The 24,342-nt window shown below is 42.6% G+C and overlaps 1 long non-coding RNA gene across 1 annotated transcript in view; it reads right to left on the bottom strand.

The window, feature by feature from the left end:
* Positions 1–23,157, bottom strand: part of LOC138803813 (uncharacterized) — a 54,726-nt gene extending 31,569 nt beyond the window's left edge. Inside the window, exon 1 of the long non-coding RNA XR_011365055.1 lies at positions 23,025–23,157. This is a non-coding gene — a long non-coding RNA (uncharacterized lncRNA). The remainder of the gene's footprint in view (positions 1–23,024) is intronic.
* Between the last annotated feature and the right edge of the window lie 1,185 nt (positions 23,158–24,342).

Genomic DNA, 24,342 nt, shown 5'->3' with positions numbered 1-24,342 from the left:
TGATACCTAGCAATCATTAATTGATATTGATAAAATACTTCTTTATATACCAATCTCTGTGCCCCAAAGAGAGGGGTTGTCATCCAGTGGCCGTATTGAGCCACTTGGCAAATAAGAGAAGGCTAATGGTACTTCCAAGTGGGTCAGGGTTGGGGTGGGGACAAATAATGGCCTACAGTCATATCAAACCTTTCTCACTTAGCAAGCATCATGGGTAGATTTTCATAGTGCTCCAGTATTACAAGATCAAGTGCTATTCTGCTCAGAGAGGTTTTAAGTCTTTCCCAAGGTTATAGAGCTATGGTGTGCCCAGACCATAGTTTAGATACAGCATTTCCAAATCTATGTCCAGGGATGCTTCTCTTAAAGACAGTCCTGAGGGGATAATGCATCTATTCCACTTAATATTAGTTATTCCATCCAAAACCAGTCAACAGCCTCTCATCCAATGATAATGCCTGTGTGTGGCCTGCCCATCCTCCCCACCCCCATTCACATTAACGGATGGGATCCACTGACCTAATGTATTAATAGAGCCACTGCCATTGGTCACACTGAGGAGAAAGCAAACAGCAAGAAGGCAAGATTATAAATCACAAATATGGGGAACTGCATTAGATTAAGGTACAAGACCACTGCTACATCCAAAAGAAAAATGATTTTAATTTAGAGTGAAAATCGAAGCTCTTTCAGAAAGAGCCACTAGGAGGAATCCATTCAGTGATGTTGCCTGGCACCCCTAAGTGACCGGGGGCGGGGGGGGGGAAGGGGGGAGGAGGAGGGGTGAAAGCAGAACAAACAGCCGCAGCTTGTCTTAATATATTAATGAGATTCTTCCATTGTTTTCTTCCATGAACACCAGGCTTTGAGCACTGGGACTTCCAAATGTCCTACAATTATTAATTAACAATTGATTTCCTGGGTCTGATTTCAAGTTCAACAATATAACCAGCATGAGATAAAGTGTCACCGAACTGAATTTCAATAGTTTCAGTTTACAAAGCAAGATTAAAAAATTTATGTTTTTTTCTAATCCAGGACTAAATTTCACAGATTATTTTTCTTCCAATCTTTAACATATTGAAGAGATTTGAAGGACTTTCATTAACATTTTGTATGATTTATAAGCGTCTAAGCTATTCAAAAGAAAAAAGTAAAGCAAGGCACTGGTAGCTCATGCCTGTAATCCAAGCTACCCAAGAGGCTGAGATCTGAGGATCATGGTTCAAAGCCAGCCCAGACAGGAAAGTCCATGAAATTCTTATCTCCAATTAACCATTAGAAAACCAGTGGTGTTGTAGCTCAAATGGTAGAGTGCTAGCCTTGAATACAAAAGCTCAGAGTTAGCACCAAGGCCCTGAGTTCAAGCCCCAGAACCAGCACCCAAAAAAAAGTTTTTTTAATGAATAGAAAAAAAACAGTAAATTCACTAAATACAAATTTTGAAAGCGTAAGAAAAAAATTAATCAAAACCCATGACTAGCCAGGTACTAGTGGCTCATACCTGTAATCCTAGATATTTAGGAAGCTGATATCTGAGGATCCCAATGTAAAGCCAGCCCTAGCAGACTAATTGAAGAGACTCATGCCTCCAATTATCTAGCAAAATCTGCAAGTAGAGGTGTGAGCTATGGCTCAAGTGATAGAGCGTCAGCCTGGAGCAGAAAAATTTAAGCAAGAAAGAGTGAGTCCCTGAATTCAAGCTCCATATTAGCACATGTGCATGTGTACACATGTGCATGCATGTGCGAGCACACGCATGTGCGCACACACACACAATGTGATAGCTTTGATCAAGCAATAAATTAAAATTGGATCTTCCTGGAAACCAAGGCAAAATATATAAGAATAGGAAGGAAATTTCTACAGAATGAAGCATATTGCTCCATTAAGAAGAACATGATAATTCTGGTTGTTTTTTTTTTAAAAAGAGCTTTGTTATATATTTGATAACAGTGAGTATCTAAAGTGAGTTTGTAGCCTTTGTTTAAAAGTCTTATAAAATGACCAAAGAAATCTAGAAAAGTCATCAGAGTAAACATCTTTTAGTCAGCAATCAGCCACAAACCTTGTTTTGCTTCAGCCTCTTTCCTATGCATATGATGCTACTAAGCTCCATTTAAATTCCAGTGCTAAGTAATTTTATGTTCTAGTTCTTTATATTATAACCATTACTCTATTTTATTGAATATTATTGCTTTCAGGAACAATGACTGCAGAATATTCTACTGCATTAATAGTCCTCGTTTTACTCAAATATTGCCTAATTATTACATATTTTAATCTGGTGTCACAATTATGAATAAAACCACCAGACTAACTTAGGATATAAGATCTTTCTTTGTATAAGCAATCCTCTTAGGATAAACTTCATGAGTGGTATCACTATAAACAAATATATATATATATATATATATATTACTGTGTGTGTGTGTGTGTGTGTGTGTGTGTGTGCGTGCGTGTGTGCGTGTGCATGTATGTATGCCAGTACTGGGACTTAAACTCAAGGTTGGCACTTTATCACTTGAGTCTTAATTCCACTTTGCCGGTTATTTGGAGATAAGATTCTCATAGAGTTTCCTACCCAGGCTGAATTCAACCCTCTGTCTTCAGATCTCAGCCTCCTGAGTAGCTAGAGTTATCAGCATGAGCCACCTGTGCCCAGTAACAAATACATTTTACTGACTTTATTTCTGATTTAAAAGAAAGTTGTTATTTATTGTGGACAACTTAGAAAAGTTTTTTTAAGTATGAGAAGTAGAGTTATACTTAATGCATAGGCTTTTGGCCACTTTTCTGTCTTTTAGGCTCAGTTTTGTAGGGCTGGGGATTCAGAGTGTTATCAAAAACATGATATGTGCTTCTTCGTATACTAATTAGATCTAAACTGTGGTCCCATCTCAGTAAACTGTTCTTACTGGCATGACAACTTTATAGCACTAGGCTAATCAAAACTGACTGCACCAAAGAAATCTTTAAACCGGACCTCATAAGGAACATGACTCAAGTTCAATGAACCTTCGGAACAGAGATCTTCCTTTGGATGCCAGGTGCCATCTTGGCCCCATAGCCATTTTTTGTTCAGCTAGCACAGTGCTTTTGTTTTATGCTTTTGTTTGATTTTTTTTTAATTACCAACATTTTGAAAGTGAGTCACTCCATTTAAACCCCTGATTCACCCTTACACAATTAAACAGTCGACAGATACAGAGTGTCACTGACATGGGTAGTGACAGGCCAGAGCTGAGAAGATGTCTTCATCGGACCCACACAATCTGTGGGTCCTGTTTTCTACCAGATCTCAGGTCAAGAATTTGTGTTGGTGGAAAGTATGCTCCAGTGCCCAGCAGAGGGTAAGAAAAAGCCACACCTGCGGAAAGCTGCCTTTGCGGTCTGGAATACAACTGTTCTCAGAGCAGTAAATTTGGGAAATAGTGAAATGAACTGGATTAGCCAAGTGAGTGTTGCTGGGTAAGCTTAGGTCCTGAACAACCTCTCCCAATGGCAGAGATTAGACAGATTTTATGGTTCCTAAATACCCATCCTGCATATCAAGGCATTAGTAAAATAAATCAAGTCCCTGGTTCATGGTGTCTGTTAAACTTCTGTTTGTCTTGCTAGGCCAGCAGGCTCATGAACAAGACCACCATGGGTTATCTGCATACCTTTCCCACAGGACCGCGGCCTGCAAAGGGATCTTCTCCACATGCTGGCAGGCCTGAGTTCTGTGGACCTCAGGAGACTGAGGAAACATGACCGTATAATATAGATCCCATTGCCACAGCCTGGAAACTCTGTGTGAAACATACCCAAACCAGCTGGCATCGGAGCCCTTCTTGTCTAGACTGAACATAGACTTACCATAGATACTGTGAGTGCAAATATATGCCAAGCGATATCAAAGAATTCAGGCTATCCAACATTTATTCAAATATAGAAAGCTCAAAACATACTTTAATGTTTCCAAAACTAACGCACATCTTCCCTTCAATACATATCCTCAATTCATGTCTATTCTGTCTAACACCACTTCAGAATCGAGGAAATATGGAACATTATTTCCTTTTAAATGCCAAAGTTGCCAATGGTCTTTTCTCAAGAGAAACTATCTTTTATTTTGAATTTCTATCCTTTGTTTTTTTAGTTTTGTTAGTGTGTGTGTGTGTGTGTGTGTGTGTGTGTGTGTGTGTGTGTGTGTGTGTTTCAGTGTACTAAGGCTTGAACTAAGGGCCTGATGCTTTCACTTGGCTTTGGCACTCACAGTTGGTGCCCTACCACTTGAGCCATACTTTCATGTCTGGCTTTTTGATAACTAATTGAAAAATAAAAATCTCCGTTTTGTCTGTCCTGGCTTGCTTTGAACCTTGTTTCTCAGGTCTCAGCCCCCTAAGTAGCTAAGATTATAAACATGTGCCACTAGTGCTCAGCCCTTGTCATTTCTGTAATGCTAACTATTCTCCTACTTAAGAAACACAAGTGTTGATAAAAAAAAAAAAATGCTTTGTAAAAATAGCCTCCCCAGCAAAGTAAAAGTTGTCAGTGTTCTCAGCCCAAATCTTTCTTGAACAGGTTTGTGAAATCAAAATAACTGGGAAGGACAGAACTGCATGATCGACTCCCCCAAACTCATCCCTCATGGATGGTATGTTACGTGGTGTTCTTCCTGTGACCTCAGGTTTTATGTGAGGAGCACTCTCTCAAGCTTTTACTTTATCGGTGTCACCCAAGAACTTCCTTTATTAACCAAAACAGGTCCATCCCAGTAGCTCATCATGACTTGACTCGACTCCCATGAATGAATGGAGCTCCCCAAGGCCTTGGAATGCTCATGACCACAGACCACACAAGATGTCTCTCTCTTACACTTCCCCTCACTCACCATCTCTGTTTACATGGAAATGCCTTAGCAGACTTCTCAAGAAAATGCTTTCTTTTGCAGCTCAGCGGGAGGTTTTGAGATGCCATAAATATATTGATTCAAGTCTCAACCCTGCCAGTTACATAACCTGTCCACAGAGACAGATCTCTCAGACTCATCTGGACAACTAACAGTAACATTGGGCCCTACCTCAGAAGACCAACAAGAAGGATCAAATAAGCAATCGTAACCAGACTGTTTAGAAGAGTATTCGGCACATAGTAAACTCAAATGTTTGGAAGAAAAAAAAAAAAGGATTAACTTCTGTGACAAATGGTTATGACTGATAAGTCTATTGGTTCTGTTCCTCCAAGGTACCACAAGGTTTGCCATTATCTCCTAAGCTGGCTTTCTGATACTACTAGTCACAGCTCCACATCTGCTCCACCAACATGAACAGCAGACCAAGAAGTAGCTGGTGAAAATCAACTGAAATGACCCCCTCAGGAAGAATGAAGGGTGTATAGATAGTTCTTACAGGCCATTCTTTCCTCAACAGGTACTGATTTTTTTTCTTCCATTCAGTCACTCAATCCACAAACAGGGAGTGGGTGTCTATCAAGCTCTAAGAGCTGAGCTGGGTGCCGGGGCTATAAAGAGCTAGGCAAAAACACTGTCCCAAGAATCTCCCAGCACAGTGGAAAGAGGCATTGCCCAGTCCTATTTGAAGGCACACTACATAGTCCTGACCAAAACATTGGACAACTTCAGTAGACACATTTCCCCACAAGGACAATTTCAGTGAAAACATTCACATGCTCTCCTTTCAGGGAATGTGGACATTATTTCCTTTCTCCATCTTCTTTCTTGGCATCCAGAAAGCAGTACCCTGTGGTAGGAAGGCTTTTACTCCTGGGGGAGCATTTATAACGAGGTAGCATGGTACTGCTTCTGCTCAAAAGTATTTATTATAGCTGTAACTCTGTCAATGTGCAAACTTTCAGACTTTTATTTATTCCTACTCTGATCACAGAGACGACCAGATCGTTTACCATTCTGCATCTTCTGTGAGGCATTTTTCCCCCAGATATAAGGCAAAGGGTGCAAATGGTTTCATAATAGTGGATTTATGCAGCTTGTAAAACTTGGAAAGGGATCAAAGAAACAAGGTTACAGAGTGGCCGTGTAAAGCAAAAATTACACCAGCAAGATGACCATTGGCTGAGACAACAGGAACAAGAGAGCCTGGGTGGAATGGCCAATAAAGAACAATCATTTCTCTGTTCTCCAGCCAGCTATAGACAACACAAACTGACCACTCCTCCTCACATGCTCCCTGCCCAGTCTTCACATCCAGCATCTCCAACAGGACGGCCCTGGTGATAGCCAAAAATAACATCAAAGCATCCGTGGGACTGCCAGGTCAACTTGTGCATCCTCTCTATGGTCCTTGGAAGCCTCATTTTGGACATTCTGGGTTTGCCTTTGTGATCCCTGCAGTATCACACATCTGAGACCTCGGCTGGGCTATAAGACTGGCTTATTGAGGCTGTTCACAAGTGTGCCTGTATTTGGCTAGCCATCACTAGATGGCCAGCAATCTCAAAGTGGGACTCTTCTAAGGCAGCCAGGGTTTATGACACAAGAAGGAACCTGAATCATTTTTTAAGTTACTATTATCCTTAAGTAGTTGTACAAAGGGATATCAATTCAACATGTCAATTTGTGAGTACAATGTGTCAGGATCAATGTCACCCTTGCATCTTTCTCTCCCATGAATGGATGTTTATGATTTAGCCTAAGAAACCATTACTTCTTCTGGTCTCTATTTTTTCAAAGCAGTCACAATGGGAAAAGTAACCAAAAAATTTCAGCCATTTTTTTTCTCCAGTCCTGAGGCTTAAACTCTAGGCTTGGGCACTGTCCCTGAGCTCCTTTTGCTCAAGACTAGCACTCTACCACTTGAGCCACAGTGTTACTTCTGGCTTTTTCTGTGATTTCATTGGAGATGAGTCTCATAGCCTTTCCTGCCTGGCCTGCCTTTGAACCACGATCCTTAGATCTCATCCTCCTGAGTAGCTAGGATTACAGATGTGAGCCACCAGGGCCTGGCTAATTTCATCCATTTTAAATCATTGAAATCTTTAGACACAAACCATTTACTTTCTTCCCACAAGCAAAGTTTACTCAGCCCTCCTTGTAGGACCCACTAAAATAATTTTCCATGTACTAGTACTAGACTCAAGCTCAACATTCTGATTATTATTTTCAAGTTGAGGGCCAGGTATGAATGAGACTCTTCAAGTGTCATGTACTCTTACTCTGAAAATCCATTTAATGAAAGTAATTGGTTACGTGGGTTTGATTACAGAAACTAATAAAGTATTCTCTAAATAAAAATAAAGAAAGTAATTGGCTAGGGATTTAATTTAGTGATAGAACTTCTGCCTAACATGCACAAAGCCTTGGGTATGATCTCCAACACCATAAAAGAATTTTTTTTAATTCCTGCACACACACTCAGATAATACAAACACAACTCACAGTGGTAGAATGGGCAAAGGCCAACGAATGTCATCATTCTGTTCAAAGAGAAGAGAAACTAGAGATACAAGCAGTCCCTGTAACATAGCAGTCCAGAAATCTAGCTAGTCTTTCCTTGTTTTCCAGTTCCCCTTGCTCTTTCAGGAGTGATTTTCCAGACTCTTGACTCTGCCCTCTAAGTCACCCTTACTTTCCATTAAAGCAGCATTCATCTATAGCTGAGTAGTTTCTCTACCTGACTCCTGCCCATACAACTCTGATCCAAAAGCTTCTTTTCATTTTGTACTTCCCTTTCCCACTTAACCCAGTCTGATGTAATTTATTTAACAACTATGGGACTATTAAGATTAATTTGAAATCTACTCCCATCCACAGACCACCATAGGTTAGCGATCTCTTCAAGATGAGCCCATCTCTTTCCTGAGGCCATTAAGATTCTTAGGGTCTTTGAAGTCCTCAAGAGCCTGAAAGCATCTATGAAGCATCATCTTAAATCGTTCCAAGGTCTTGCCCAGAGAGTGAGGAGCCAGCATAGTCATAATCACACTTGTATCATCCTCATTACACATTTTTCTGATCATGGTTTGGATTACATTTTTCTCTTTAGGCACCTTGCTAACTTGAGAGCATCTGATGATGTGAAAGACTGCCCAAAGGCCTTTACCTCTAAATTCCCTTCAAAAAAAACTGAACAGTTTATTCTTTGGAGCATCTTTCTCAACCCACATTTGATCAGACTCATTGAAGAAGCCAAGTAGCTATTTGAACACAGGATATGATGGAGTCATCTCACTACAGGTCACAGCATTGGCTAGCTTCCCAGTACTACATAGCAATGCTCTCTCCTTCCCTTTAGTTTCCAACACATTGTCTTTCCTTCCAACCCTCACCAGTCTTCTCAAGGCCCATCAAGCAAAGCCAACATTAGCTTTGAGTTTTCATTATGATGACCCTCATTTCTAGATACCACATACATTCTAAATATTGTGTGCAAAAAATACCCTAAAGCTCAGTGATATAACCCTATCTTTATGCTTATGGATGCTGGGGGCAGGGAATCCTTAGTTGAGATGACTGGGAAGAAAAGGTTAGAACAGATGGCTTGAGGACCAATTCCAAGAGTATGCCTTCACAAAAAAAAAACTGGAGCCCAGGATAGAAAGAAGGAATAAGGCCAGGTGTGGACTGCCTGCTAGAAACCCGACTGTGGCCTCTCCAGCATGAAGTCTCAAAGCTATACCTTTCCCATGCAGCCTAGGACTCCAGGAATGAGTTCTCTGTGACTTACGGTCTTTTTATGACCTAATCATGAAAGTTCTCTGGCTATGGTCCAGTGTATTCTTATCATCCAAGCAGGCACAAACCAAATCTCAATAAGACACATGTTGGAGAATGAACAAGTATGTACATTTTGCAGCCTTTATTGCCAAACATGTAGTCAGCAACAGAGATGCAGAAGCTGGAATGAAAACCCTCCTTGAACAGTTTATGGAAACTAAAAAGTTCACTATTGCCCATCTGCAGAGATATGGGACCAAATCCAAGGAACATAAAAGGTAAAATAAACACTCATCCCATGCAAGCAAAGCTCAAAAGAAAGCCATGGGGGGGAAAAATCACAACATAAGTTGGATTTCCAAAAAAAAAATTAAGGCTACCTCTCCCAAAAGAAGGAGAACCATGCAGAAAAGCCAGTGTCATGCAATGCATTTAGCCTTACATCCTCATCTTTAAAAAGAAAAAAAAAACTATGACCAGAAACAGCTGGCTTATTTGTTTGTATGGTTCTATACAGGAAAGATTTAACCCTTTAATCCTAGAGGAAATATTTGCTAAGATTTAAGTGATTGGCTAACAAGAATCTTCTTGTCAGGAAGGGTGATGGAGGGGCCTGTGCCCCTCTCTCAGGTCAGACACCTGACACTTATATGACAGGCACTGAACTGCCAGTCGGGGAACTCCTGGTTCAAATCCTGCTCCACCCTGATATGGCTGACCACACTAGAGCTCAGACAGAAATTAATTGCTTAAGGTGATCCCAAGAATCAGAGCTTCTCAAGCTAGGGCTCCTGGAATACTAGCATTCCATGAGTACATAGCAATCTTCCCCTTCTAAAGTCAAATGGCAGTATTCCAAATTGCATAAGATGACATCAGTGTATGGTCTTGTCTTAGTTAATAAAATTTTCCCATAAATGGTTCCTTAGCCGTGGGCACATTTTGTCCCTTTACGATATCTCAATTATTAAGCTTGATATGTTACAAAATAATATATTTCACTGTGGTCCAAAGAGCACCATAAATTCCAAAGACTTCACTGCTGAGGCTAGCTTTTGAGTGATCTCAACATTGGTGTGCTATGTTTTGGGTGGGATGTCTTCTCGGCCTTTCACTTTTCCAGAAGTGGAATCTGCCACAAGCCTCCCACATAGGCCCTTGTCAAGAGAATAAGGAAAGCAGGAGAAGGGCCTGGCTTCCTCTCAGGGGGCATGCTGGACACTTTGTAATGACATTTACAAATTTAAAAACAAGATAATCTAGATGGGGAAATTTCAGAGATTTTTTTCTTCATCATTTTGGCTTACCCATTTCATCTCATTTTCCAGCAATAAACATGTATTTCTTGTTCATAGATGAAAAGAAAAAAACATAATCTGAGCAATGGCTCTTTTCCCTCAATATCTTTTTTAAAACATTTTTACAGCCCCAGTGGGATTGATGGTAGGACAAACAAGATCAGAAGTCACATCCAGCCAGCCTTGAGTGAGCAGGGAGAGCCCTGGCGGAGAGCCCTGGCTCCCACAAGGGCTCCAACATAGCTGGGCCAGACCAGCCAGATAGAGAGCTTGCTTGTCTGTTTTCTGACTGTGGTATCCTTTAAGCACCACAAGGCTCCATGCCCTGGCTATGTAGTCATTACTGGAATAGCTCCTCAATATAAAGAGATTTGTAATGTTCTGGAGAAGCAGACAAAGAGCTATCTCAAACAAGAGCCTCATTCTCTACCCTCCCTATCCTCAATTAAAACAGATACGCCATCTTCTCAGTCTCAGAAGCTGGTTCCCAGCTAGCTGGCTTTATCTACATAATAGCATTATGGTTGAGCATATTGCTTTCTAACCCAAAATATGAAAATAACTTTGAAGTTGAATAAACTCTCCAAATTTCCTCTTGTTATAATTGGTTCATGAGTGATAAAACCTAGCCCAGCCAAGGGACATCGGTACATAGAGTCTGGTGCTATGGTCCCTGACACCAAGGAATATGCTAACTGTTGAGTCCTAATGGGAAAGGAATAGACAAATGACAGGAGGAAGGGGCAAGAGAATGCAGTGAAGAATTCATTGTATATACCACAAAAGCAAGAAAAGTAAGGAAAGGGGTGAGTTGAAGTGGACTGAGAATGTTGAAGGGGTGATGCTGATCAAGATGCTTTGCATTCAGAAGCTGTTTTGTTAAATAGCACCTCCCTCATGCAACCATTTGAAGATAATTTTCAAAAGAAAAGACTTGGGTTTGCATTGACTGTTATTTTCTGGCTGTTAGTCTTGAGTAAATCAACACACTACTCAGCTTCTTCCACTCTCTGAAGTGGGGATTACAGCACTAGTTTACAAAGAAATGGTGTACAGGGGAAGTCACTTAGAAAATTCTAAATCAACCCTGAAAGCTACTTCAAACCCTTCAAAAAGCTCAAGTACCTTCATTTCTGAAGAGTCACCCTAACAGTACATCAAACATATCATATCTTAGCTACACCCTACAATAAATGCAAATGTACGTGTCAATGCAAATAAAAAATATTTTGAAGAAGATTTTTATAGCTTGGCTTTTGAGATCTGGCTCCGAATCATTTTGCAATTGACTGTGACTCCTTAGTCCTCGTTATAGTATGTGATTCTTGTGAAGTAGGAGAAAGAATCTAGCCTACAAATTGTTTCCAAATATAATTTAAAAAAACTTTTATAAATAGGAAGTTTAATGGCGTTGGCATATTTGGAAGACACTTTTGAACATGTGATTGTCATCGTTTAGTGCCAACACAACTTTCTTCAAGATTCAAATGCTTCTGTTAGTCCCCTAAAAACATGTAGGCCCCAAGTACTGTGACTAGCATGCCTAGTAGGTCAGTTTCCAAACGCTCACGAGTGCCCCCTAGTGGTGGTGCAAGCAGGGCCCACTAGAGATGCCGCCTCAGATGCTGGTTCCCAGGTGTAAGCTCAGTTTACCCAAGTGAACTGAAATTTCTGAAAGGACAAACTGAGGAATCCATATTTTTAAGCAGCTCTCAGGTTTTCAGAGGATAGTTTGCATAACCACATTTGTGGGAGGATGATTTGGGGTGCATGGGCAGTAAAAGCAGGATGGGCTGAAAGAAGTGAATGAGCATGTCCCGTGTCAGTCTCCTCTACATGAGGATCCTGGGCAGGCGGAGCTACTGGGCAGACACGCGTGACTCCGTGGAATCTGAATTTCACTTCTGGAGAAGCAGCATTAGCAAGCTACATGCTACATTCAGCTCCCAGATGTTGAGTTCCTTTTTTTCCCCAGCTAGAAATGAATAATTTATAATTCCATTGTGTTAAATCCAAAATAATAAGGCTGTCTGTTGAAGCAATGCTGAAGTCCATGCTTTGAGGACACCCTCATAAATCCTTAAGTGCTTTTCTAACTAGTTGAAGACAATTTATGAAGTGGCTTTTGAGAAGTTCTGCAAAGTATGATCTGAAGAGCATCTGCAATAGAATGGCTCGATGCTTGCTAAAATGCAGACTCCTGGACACAGCCTCCAACCTGACCATTGAAAATGGGAGCAGGTAGGATCTAGAAAATTGATTTTGACCTTTTGGCAATACTAGCGTGCAAATCCGGTGTTTCACACATGCTAAGCAAGTACTTTACCATCTGAGACATAGTCCCAATGCATCCTCTTTGTTTATTTCCGTTATTTTTCAGATAGACCCTCCCCCCACTTTCTGCATAGCTGGGATTACCAACACACACTACCACATCCAGATTGTTCTTTGAGCACAGGGTCTCAGAGAACTGCCTGGGCTAACCTCAAATTGGGATCCTTCTGTCTCTGTTTTCCAAGTAGTTGGTATTACAGGCATGAGTCACTGTGCCTGTCTACACTTTTAATGAGGGTCCCAAGTGACTCTTAATAGATGTGTAAAACTGAAAATTGCAGCTTTTAGATTGACTGACAGCTTCGCATTCTCTGTATCTGAGCTGACCCCTGAACATGGATTTACTGCCTGAGTCCATTTTGTCTTCTGAATAGAGGTGGGCTACCAGAAAGAAGTCAGTATATTCCCAGGATTACAAACATTAACTTCAGGGGACAGGGCCTTCTTTGCTCCCTTCCAGAAAACTCTGAAGGTAAAGAATTGGTCAGCTGATTGCATAGAGTTTGGGGAAATGCTCAGGCATCCCTAAAAAGCGTAACTACCCCGTTCCCAGATTTTTCCAAAGACTGAAGCCACCACCTTTTGCTTCGGCTGCCTGACTTTTGGTCCCCCATTGGGCTAACTTCACCTCATTTGGCTGCTGTCCTCTCTCTACCAGAAAGCAATTTTCACCACGTTGGTCAAGATTGTGACTTCCCGGGTGAGAATGAAGGAAAAGTTATCCCCAAGGCTTATCCCCTCCCAAGGTGGCTGAATACATCCAAAGAGGAGATGCACCTTGAGAAATTCATCACCGTGTGTACAGGACAGCTATGGGGGGGGGGGGGGAGGAGAGGGGCTCACAGGGTGAACGTCTCTGCAATAGGAGGGTCTTGTTGCAGAATCCAGAAGACATTTTGGGGGCCCACCACACAACTTCTTCATCCCAAGGGCCACAATGTTTGGCACAGAGATGCTGATGGGGTGAGCGAGGTGTAGAAAGAGGACAGCCAGCCTGACCCGGTGCCATTAGCAACAGTAATGAAGTGCCTGTCTCCAGGTCTTTTGCTGGAGCTGAGTCATGATTAAAAGAGAGATAATGGCATTTCTTCCAAGAAGTTCCTCCCGATGAGGATAGCAATAAAAGCACTCTTTACAATGGCACTGCCTCGCTCCAAAAGCCTATTTGCAAATCTAGAAAGCAAAGGGCTCCACAATCTGAGCCGGGAGGCTGCCAGTCAGACTCCTCCATCAAAGCAGGCAGTGAAGGACAGCCAAACCCAGCCCATAAACTCAGATGCCCACAGCAGCCAGACAGTGGTGCTCTTCTCTTTCTCCCCAAAACTGCAAGCTCCATTCCTCGAAATCACTACCCTCTCATCTAACTATATCTTAGTTCTTGCTCCTGATAGACACTTAGATTAAAAGGAATCCTTCTCTTTTATAAGAAATATTGCTAGTGACTTCGCAGGGCAGTCACTGTCAAGGGCAGCGGGACCCTTGCCGGGGCATGGAGGGGAAGAGGGGTGGGCAGGGTCCAGGGTTCAAGACAGTGATCCTCTTGGCTCAAGAGACTGTTAGCATACAAGAACACGGGCAGGCCCTTGCAATATTTCCCCAGCATGCAAAAGCAGCCAAGAATTCAGTCTACAATGTATTAAACCATTTATTTTGGCAGTACTAGAGGTTAAACTCTTAAATTCCACTGCTTCAGCCATGCCCCCATCCACTCTGCCACTTTGGTTTATTTTTCAGATAAGGTCTCTCGCTTTTGCTTTTGCTACGGTTGGCCTTGGATCTCATTCCTCCTCCCTCTGCCTCTCAAGTAGCTAGACCACAGACATGTCATTTCACCTAGCCTTTAGGTTTTGATGATCAACTATGCTTTACTAGTTAAAGACTTAAATGAGTACCATCTCTGCTCTAGAGTCTTAGGGCTGAAGCTGGTGCTCCTTGGGCCTTGACGTCTGTCACAGCTTGGTTCTCTCAAGGTTCACAGGCAGTTCTGGAGTCTGTCCTGTCTGAGACACCAAAGCTGGTGTTGGGTTTGAACCAGCTCATGTAGTAGAGGGTCAGCCTACAACAGTCAGGCCCTCCTATATCAGATCCCATGAGTGGGACTTTCTTCACCTCCCTCCAGATAAGCTATAAAACCCCTGAACAACGCTGGAAGAGGAGTCCTTCCTCCTTCCTTCTTAGTAGGCTCCTAATCATGCTCAGACCAGCTCAAATATCACCTCCCCTGGGGCACTTTGTCCAGTGTTTTCTACTACAGCTGATCCTTCCCACCCTCCCTCTTTTGTATCCAGAGCAGGCCTGATGGAGCTACCAACAACAATGCCTAAGGATACATGATAATGCAAAGCCCAGGAGCTGGAGAGTGGAGGTCAGGATGGGGTCACGGCGCCTGCACAATTATTATGGGCCAAGAATATCATTACCATTGTCTTAATTGTTTTCACACACACAGAGGTTTGTGTCATTACGCTCCCTATTTTAAAAAAAAGAGAGTAAAGTTTGGGGAGTGGGAGATCACCTGTCCAAGGTCATGCAGTTAGAATAAGACAAGGCTGAATCAGACCTGGCTATCCACAACCATGTTCTTCTACACTCAAGAGCCAAGCTCCATGCTGTAGAACTTGAAGAAAAGCTCTGTGTACAACACTTGTTTGGAAAATGAGCCATGACGCTCTTCACGGTTGAAGTGTGTGTGTGTGTGTGTGTGTTCTAAAATAGTTCTCTGAACAAATCAACATTATACTGACATAAAACAACCTCCATGATACTTGTTAGTTACAGAAAGGAACACATGGAAGGGAAGAAGGGGAGCAAGTACTTCCCCCGGGACAGACTTGTAGGTTAAGCTGGGGTTCACCCCCAAATAGCTGACCGCGAAGCAAAGAGGAAATCTAGAAGGCCACACTTAAGGCATGTGGAAGTGAAGCAGAGAAGAAAGTGTATTTGTGAGCCAGTGTGCAATGTGGGCAGCAGAGGAGATTGAGCACATCTCAAACACCAGGAGAGCCATCCAAGCTCCTACGCCCCATTCACACACATGCCCTGCAGTTGAACACCCAGTATGGAGTAGATGAAGGTCTCTGAAACACCAAGACCATTGGATTCTTATAGCTGGAAGTTTCTTCCTGGGCTTGCCTGTCCTCTCTTCCATCCTACAGCTCAGGACTCACACTTGCGAACACGCAGCCTTGTACCAACACAACCCACAGCCTGATGTGCAACACAAGGCAAAATAAAGCACAAAACCTAGATAGCACACCACCTCCCGAAGCTCAACATTAATGGAATATTCTAGACTGTTTTTAGCTATGAAAAATTACATATTTGGAGTGGCTGGACATTTGTGATTGGCTGTCTCTGGTGCCTAAACTCAGGAAGCAGGCTCCACTCCAGGCCAAGCTGGTGAGGAAAGGTATTAAGACTCACTATGTTGTTACTTTAAACAGTTTACTACATACACCTCTCTGTTTAATCTATACTGAGAGCCTCCAGAGACCAAGAAACACAACTGATTTGTTATCATGTTCTCAAATCTCCACTCACTGACTAGAATAGAGTAGCTACTCACTAAGTAAGGGGTGAGTTAAAAAGAGTCTATATGAACCCAGGAAGGAATCTAGCTGGGGGCCCACTAGATACCAGATTTGACTGATATTATATATATATATATATATATATATATATATATATATATATATCAGCTGTTATAAAATTTTTTGGCTGAACTCAGAAGGGCCTACGCTCCCTCTTTTTGCTTGCTCATAGCTAGCACTCTACTACTTGAACCATACTTCCAGTCCAGTATTTTGCTGGTCAATTAGAGATGGAGTCGTGTAGACTTTTCTGCATAGGCTGGCTTCAAATCAAAATCCTCTAGGTCTCCTGTGCAGCTAGGATTACAGGCATGATCCACTACACTCAGTTCTTTATATCAGCTTCCTGATCAGCACTAGCCACTTTTTACAGAGAAGAAATCAGAGACACAGAATGGATATGTGGTACAGGCAGGACTCAAACTCACACGTGACAGCCAAGACAACCATGCTTCTTCTAAAGACGCACCCATTTAAGATGTATTGTACTCATAAACTGATGTGTTGGATTGACACCCCTTTGTACAAAGACTTAAAGATAATAATTTTTAAAAGGAAAAAAATATTAATTACCATTGGAAATTATTGTGACCTCACGGACATTACATGCTATAAAGCGTTCCTCGGTCCAGAAGCATCTGAGTTTTCATGTAATGTGCGAGGTTAAATAATGAAAAGCTTTGGTGGTTCATTAACAAAAAATGTAGGGCACCTGAACCAAAGACTGCTAAGGAGACTGTTTAGCCAGCTCTAGTTTGGGTGACGGATGGGCAGTCCATCCAGGGCAGCCCCAGGTAGGAGAGCTTGCATGCATACTTGCACTTTGACTAAGAATCCTCACACAATGCCAGACGCCCCTGTACATGAATTATGGCTCAAGCAATAAACACAACAAAGCAATTTGCCTCTGTAACTAATTCCTCTTGTCTGCAGCACTGAAGGACCCATACTTTAGCAGGCAGTGAGTTGGATAATTGGAAATAAAGGCAACTCTCTGAGCAGGCCAAGGAAGGCTGAAGAAAGCTGGTTTTTATCAACCTTGGGGCTATTTTTTATCATCAGTGCTATGTGCAAAAAAAAATTAAATAAATACAGAAGGGAGAAATAAGATAGCCTCCTTCATCTACTAGCACAGGAAAATTCTTTTTTACTTTTTAATACTACCTCAAAACTTTATTAAATAATAGTGAAATTCAACTCCTTGGGCTTTGGAAAGTATCTTGGAGGTGATTACCTAACTAACATTTTGGCAGATTGAGCAAAAATTTTGCCAGAATTAATGTTCTTTCTAACACGAAGAGACACCAAAACCATGACTTCTCTGTAAGGATTTTTGCTTTCTGATTGTTAAGCCAGACAAAAGCTATCCTGCATTTACAATCACTCTTGCTTTTGCAGTCACTCTTACTAACTGGACATGCTGGGAGATCTATGTGCCCAGAGACCAAACAATCATTTATACATGGACATGAACACACACACATACCCATACACACACACATGTACACGTACACAAACACATGCACGTGATTGCACAAGTACACCTGCTAAACTCAGCCCCTTCTCCATTTACTGCCTACTACTTTTGCAATATCAACCAACTCAGACCTCAGACCTCACCTATGCCCTAGAAAGTACCAGAAAGCCCCATGGTAAGAATCTGGCAAAAGGCCCAAAGAAACATAGGTTCCATGGTTTCCCTTATTTGCAATAACTAGTATATGTCTGGGAAACGCAGAAAAGCTCAGATAAGATGATGTAAAGTGAAATGAACCCCAAGATAGGGACACAAGTGGTGTTTTCTTCCTTGCTATTGTTTCTAACATATCTAAGGTATCATGTGATTTTTTTTATTGCTTTGTATGTCCCTCCCCCACGGTATAACCCCTGTTTTCACTGTATTTGATGTTGGTATAATTTGGGGAGGGGAGGGGAAAAAAAAACAAAATGTTTAAATAGGGATACAGATTGACCCATTGCAACAATGAGATGTACAAGACACTATGTCGAAAACTGAACGTTACAAGTTATGTGGGGAGTGGGGGGTAGGGGGTGTAGTTGAAGAGGTGGGAAAGACAGGATGGTAGGAGGAAAACAAAGGAGGAGGCAACAATGCTGGATAAGAAATGTACTCATTACCTTCCTCATGTAACTGTAACCCCTCTGTACAGTATTTTCACGATAAATAAATATTTCTAACTTCTGTGGCCAAAGATTGTAACCTTTTTAATGGCAAAACTATAGTTTTTCTATTATTATAGTTTGCCAAAATTATAGTTTTATTAAGAAAAACCAGTACTGGAGTAAGGATCTTTTTCTGTAAGGGATTTTATAAACAGTACAACAATTTAGGCATACTTCTTTCGTGCTGGATAAGAGACAGAGAAAAAGAGAGGGATTTTTTTCAATTCACCAAATCTTTGTGCAGCTAACACAGCATTAACCTATTGAAATGCTTTTCGAAATCACTGAGGGGAAGGTTATAAGAGTAAGCTCTAGTCAGAAATGTGATCCAAAAATCACTCTGCATTAGAAAGGAATATGAAATTTATACTTCCCCAGGGGAAATCCTAAGACAGGGAGAGAAGTTGAAGCTACCTGGCAGAAAGGAAGGTGCACAAAGAAAATTGTCTGAAGTTAGGGCAATCATGCTGAATCTTTGAAGCAGAAAAGTGTACAAAGTAGAACTTTCAACACTGATTGTCACTTATTCTGGTGATATGGGAGCTTGCAAGCAGAACTTCACACTTGGAAGGCAGATGCTCTACCACTGGAACCAAACCTCCAGTCCTTTCTGTTTTGGATATTTTGAAGATAGGATCTTGCTTTGGGCCCAGGCCAGCATGGATTGTGATCCTCTATTTATACTTCTCACTGTAATTAGAATGACAGGCATGTTCCTCCATGACTATCTCATTCTGCTGAGATGAGGATCTCACAAATTTAGTGCTGGAGCTGTCCTCAAACTCTGGTCCTCTCAATCCCAGCCTCTCAAGAAGGTAGAATTATAGACTTGAGCCACTGCATCCAACTCGACTTATTCTTAGTACTGAATCACTATCAGAACATAGCTCCAAGTCCATAAGCTCTGTTATATAATAGAGGCTTCCAGATAGCTCTAAGATGCAATTCTAAAGCCACTTCAACTCAGGCCAGCTGCTAGCTTACTACATGGCTGAAGGGAATGTAGGCTAGAAGACATTGGACAAGGGCATCCAGCCCTGGTGCAGACTCCTCTCCCTCTACAATTCGCAACGGCTCCGTTTCTCCCATGTCAAGGGTGAGGGTTGTGTCAGCTGACCTTGGAAGCTCTTTCTTCTCCATACTCTGGACCAGAAGTGATCTTTTTATGAACCTTCTAGTTTCATGATTCTTCTTTCTTGTGACTAAATCTTCACTTTGGCTCCCTCAAATGGCTCCACTCCCTTCTTACTTCTTCTGCTTCCAGTTTCCCCATCCTTTGAGTCCCAGCAGGAGTCATGCCAACTCAATCCCCCATGCTCCAGGCACAGGTGCCAGGCCCTTCCACAGACCTACTGAAACCCACATCTGCTCTCTCCGCTTCCTCCTCTGTCCACCATGCCTGCACCATTGCTCAACTCTGCCAGTCTTTCTCCACTCGGCTTCTAGAACATACATCCTCTGAAGCTTAAAACCTTCTTTATTATCATTACTATTTTTGTATTACCAACAAACTCTGCTATGGTTCTGAGCACTGAAGACTGAATAAACAAATGAGCAAAGTCAGTTCGCTGGGCCTCTCTATCACACTTGGATTCTTGAGCTGAGAGCCACAGTTTTCCAGAACTCTACTTGCTGGAGAAACACTTTGTTGCATCCCCCACTCCACACCCCTGCACTAGTTTTTCCTAGATCTGGAGTGGAGAGGACTGGTACACACATTCAAGTTAAAACTCTTAAGAGAGGAAAGGTCCATCCTAGGTTGCCACTATAGCTGGGATCTAAGGCCTTGTCTATCAAGGGGCAGAGTAAACACTGGGTAACGGTGGCTTCACGCCACATCCTCATTTGGGAAGCTGTTTACCACCACGTCCCCTGTACCAGCAAGAGTTCTGGGTACAGACAAATAGTCCATGTGTGAAGAGAAGGGATGAAAAGTTAATGAACAAACACAAGAACACTGAGAACCCTCGGAGGATGCCCACGGCCTTCCCTCTGACTGACAAGCCTGCAGCTCTGGTCAGATGGCAGCTTCGGTCAGGGGCCTCTCATAACAAACAGGCTACGGGGACAGTTCAGGTACAGCCCTGGAGGAGGCTCACATTCTGCCCCTTCCATTTCCTCATTAGCAAAATGCCACTAATCATTTCTGCCTTGCAAGACTAGGGAGATATGGGCACTGCCTCATGTAAGCCCCATGCCAAGCTGCACGAGGTGCTGGCTCTGAGCTCCCGGTATTCAGAGAGCAGATGACCCGATGCCCATCCTGAAGACTCAAATGTATGCAGAGGAGACACACAGCTTCCCTCAGACCTGGAGAGCGGTTCCCAGGCCCTCAGAGCCCCCTTGCCTAGAGGAGCCCATGGCACCTATACAATCAAACCCAGGGTTTGACAGCTCAGTTCTCAGCCTCTCACTCAGAGCCTACAAGGAGCATATACAGCAAATGAAGCTGGGAGAATCTGGGCCATGCATCCACCATGGTTCCAAGCACGGACACAGCCAGAATGACACCACCACCACCCCTAGATGTGTGACGGGGCAAGGTACCTCACCTCGCTGTCTTACTTTCCTCATCTGGATTGGTTACAGCTTTCCTGGGTCTTGGGCCAGATCATACACCACTCAAAGTATTTAGCCAGCGGGGTTGAGTAATAAAAGTTGTCACGAGCATGAAATAACACAATGCTGGGCATGTTCGTTTTAATTACCTTCTACTATGTAACAAACTACCTCCCCCAAAGCAGTGGATTCAAATAATAGTGATTGATTTGCTCATAATTTTAGAGTCTAGGAAGGCCACAGCATGGATGATTTGATTTTACTGTGTGCTGTGTCCACTGCTATGGCCCTGTGAAGCCAGAGAATCAAAGATGGCTTCATCGACAGGTCTGATACGCAAGCTGGGAAAAGTTAAAATGACTTGGGGCTGGCTAGGTTTCTCTTCTTTTTTTCACAGTTTCTCACCCTCCCAAGTAGTCAGACTCCTTTGCTTGGCTTCCAAGAAGGCAGATACAGAAGCTGTGGGGCCTCTTAAGGACAAGGCTGGAAACTGGCACAGCATCAAGTGGATCACATCCAATTGGTCAAAGCCAAGCCCAGGGCCAACCAGAAGGGGTGGGGAGGGGCAGAGACTCCATCCCTCCATGGAAGGCATGGCTTAGGCATCCACGAAGGGCTAGGATTATTGGAGACTGCATATGCAGACAGTCACCAGCATACTATGTGCTCACTGGCATGAAGACAACATCAAGTCTAAACACTTGCATGTGGGAGTGCAGAGGAACAATGTTTCAGGCCTGAATGATCTGAAGTGATTATAGGAGAGTCAAAAAACACCAAACTAAACCAGATCAAATTGCAGGATTCTTGCTGACCAGCTATGTTATGTAGAGTGAGTCATCTCATACTTAAATACCTACAATGTCCCATGCTCTTCTGGGAAGGGAAACAAACATCACCCCACAGCACATGGTAGACACCCATTTATAGATACTCAGTTAACAGTTCTAGGATTAGTAAATTCTAACCATTGTTGGAGTGGATGAACAGAAGACTTAGAGAAGGGGATTAGTTAATGACGTCCCTCTGCACTGATAAACAGCATCCCCAGAGGATTAGTTTACATCAAGGGCTGTATTGGCCTTTGTGGTCCCCAGGCCCCTTTGCCAGCTGTGCAACTTTGAGCAAGGTAAATATCTTGTTTGACAGAAGTTAAATAAAGACTTGTGAAACTCATCAGTTCCAAACTGTGTGCTAGACCATTGAATACATGGATAAATAAAGCATTCTACCAACACCATCCCAGTCACACACCCGTGCTGGTGAAACTCGGCTCCTGAAAGTTCTTCCTTGGCTAGAAACAGCACTTCATGGAAGAGTTCTAGGCATGTTGTACAATGCTTATGTAATACACGGGTGTATCTGCTAACACTGCTACCATGCCAGGGTTGCTACTAATAACACGAAGCCTTAGGGATGATACTATGATGGCTATCATATGCCAAAATGTAGAGCCACTATCTTCTTGAATCCTTTCTACAAAAGAGACAAAACTTATCATCCCAGATTTAAAGATGAGGTTCAGAGAGAGGTTAAGTAACTTCTCCAAATAGCCAAGTTGAGGTTTTCAGCCCAGTTGATCTGTCCTCAGGAGTGAGTTGTCACTTTATAACACAATGTTCTCATTTCTTTGTGACTCCCACTCCCTGGGACCTCCTGGAGGGCTAAGAGTCATTCCTGTGCATTCCTGGGGACCCAGTGTCTAGCATGACATTGGTAGTAGAGAAGGTATCCTGTAGAATATGTTAACAGAATGAATGAGAGCTGTGCGCCCTCACACCCTGACCATTAGCCAACAGCAAGAGTCAGTGGAGAGAATATCCAATCCATCAATCAGACCTGACTGCTCAGGTGGAAAGGCATTCTAAATCTTGGCCCAAAGACAGAGCTCCCCTTTGGCTTAAGGAGATAGTCAATTCATCATGCTGGCCAGCAGAAGTAAGATGGGCTAAGACTCAACAAGATAGATTCAGTCCCTGAAAGCTACCTTCACAGTTTTTAATGTTTTCCTTCTCATCTTCCCCTTTCTTTCCCTCCCTCTCTCCTTCTCTCTCTTTCTCTCCTCCTCCTCCTCCTCCTCCTCTCTCTCTCTATCTATCTATCTGTCTCTCTCTTGTATATGCACATACACACACACACATACACACACATATACTCAGGCACTTTCCCCCCTTTTGCTCATAGTATACAATACATACGTGTCAAATCCTTCAACTTGTCTCATTGAAATAAACAATACAACCACCACTGGAACACTTCCACAACAACCACCTTTTTAGCATTTGCCTGTGAGCATTCCTGCAGGAAATTCCTACATATACCAGAAGCAACTCTCCCCAACTTTTCTCTTTCCCTCCTTCACCCACTATCTAGGACTACCTGGATGACCTAAACAGATCCAGAAGGGACACCGGTAGCCCAGGCACATCTTCTCTGTGAAGCTCAACCCGCAGGCAATGGCAGCATGTGGCAGGTCATGGTAGACAGTCTGGGACACCTGGAGTTCCTCAGGTAAGTCTCCCCATGTTCCATGTTCTTTATGTCACAATTCCACATGGATTGTGTATCTACCCAAAACAGGTCCAGGAATAATCAACTATTTGTTCACAGATACTGGAGCTGAGGCCAGGGATTCTTAACTCTGAACATTTAAGTACTGGAGCTTTCATAAACTGCCTTTGCCTGCAGCCTCATTTCTCCTTACTGCTAAGAGGTAGACATTTCTGCAAATGTGGAAATAGGCACAAAACTAGGGCAAAGTAATAAGGAAGAGAAGCAAGTTAGTCACCTTGGGAAATTGATCTTATCTCTGGCACAGCTAGTTCCTATGAGAAAGGAGGAATTTGTTTTCATGTGGGAAATCTACCAAGTCTCAGGTTTAACCTGTGAATGACCTTGGGAGCTGGTTGGAATATTGATCCCTAGGTCCTAATGCAGAAAGAATGAATCCAGACCCCTGGGGCCTGGAAAAACACACTGATAAAGAGTCTTTTCCACTTCCAGGGATTCTAACCTCCATCCTGTGGCCACTTTCAGGTGGAGGAAAGCACTACCACACACCTGGCCACCCAGATGTTCTCTGAGCTACTGCAGAAGGCCCTGGAGGTGGACCCAGGGAGCTTTTCTCTCAATCATCCCTCCCCTCTGCTTTGTGAGAAACACCGGCCTGACCTTTCTACACCAACACCTGCAACCCACCACTTTCCAGCACAGGAAGTAGAAGATCAGAATCTCTAGAAATTTAACTCATATTGCCTTGAATTAGAAGATTCTTGTAAGTTGAATTTTCTAGGGCTCACTGATTTCTTCTAATTCCGCTTGCTATACAGGAAGGCAATTTAGGACAAGGGCAAAATGTTAATACATGGGCAAACAATTGTTTACAGTCTCAGGGATCTATGGTCTTGTCTCTTCCATCAGAAGGTTCTCAGTGAGGCATGCTAGCTGTATGGGTGTGCTCACAGAAGCAAGGAACAAATTTCCTCTAAATTTTCTGGTAGAATGTAGCAAACCATAGGACAATAACTAAGAAGTCATTTTTTAACTCAAAAATTCAGTTCTCTTCTTAGCACCTAATTTACTCACTGTTTCCATTCTTCCAGTCTCTGCCATCTTCATGGACACCTGCTTATCTGATATCAAACCTGGGCAGAAAGCATGTTGGTTGAAAGTAGTTACCTTTATTCCTCCCTTTATT

This window comes from Dipodomys merriami, unplaced genomic scaffold, assembly GCF_024711535.1.
Source record: "Dipodomys merriami isolate MVZ:Mamm:240054 unplaced genomic scaffold, mDipMer1.0.p SCAF_35, whole genome shotgun sequence".
NCBI classification, from domain to species: Eukaryota; Metazoa; Chordata; class Mammalia; order Rodentia; family Heteromyidae; genus Dipodomys; species Dipodomys merriami.
This window is presented reverse-complemented; position numbering and strand designations above follow the sequence as displayed.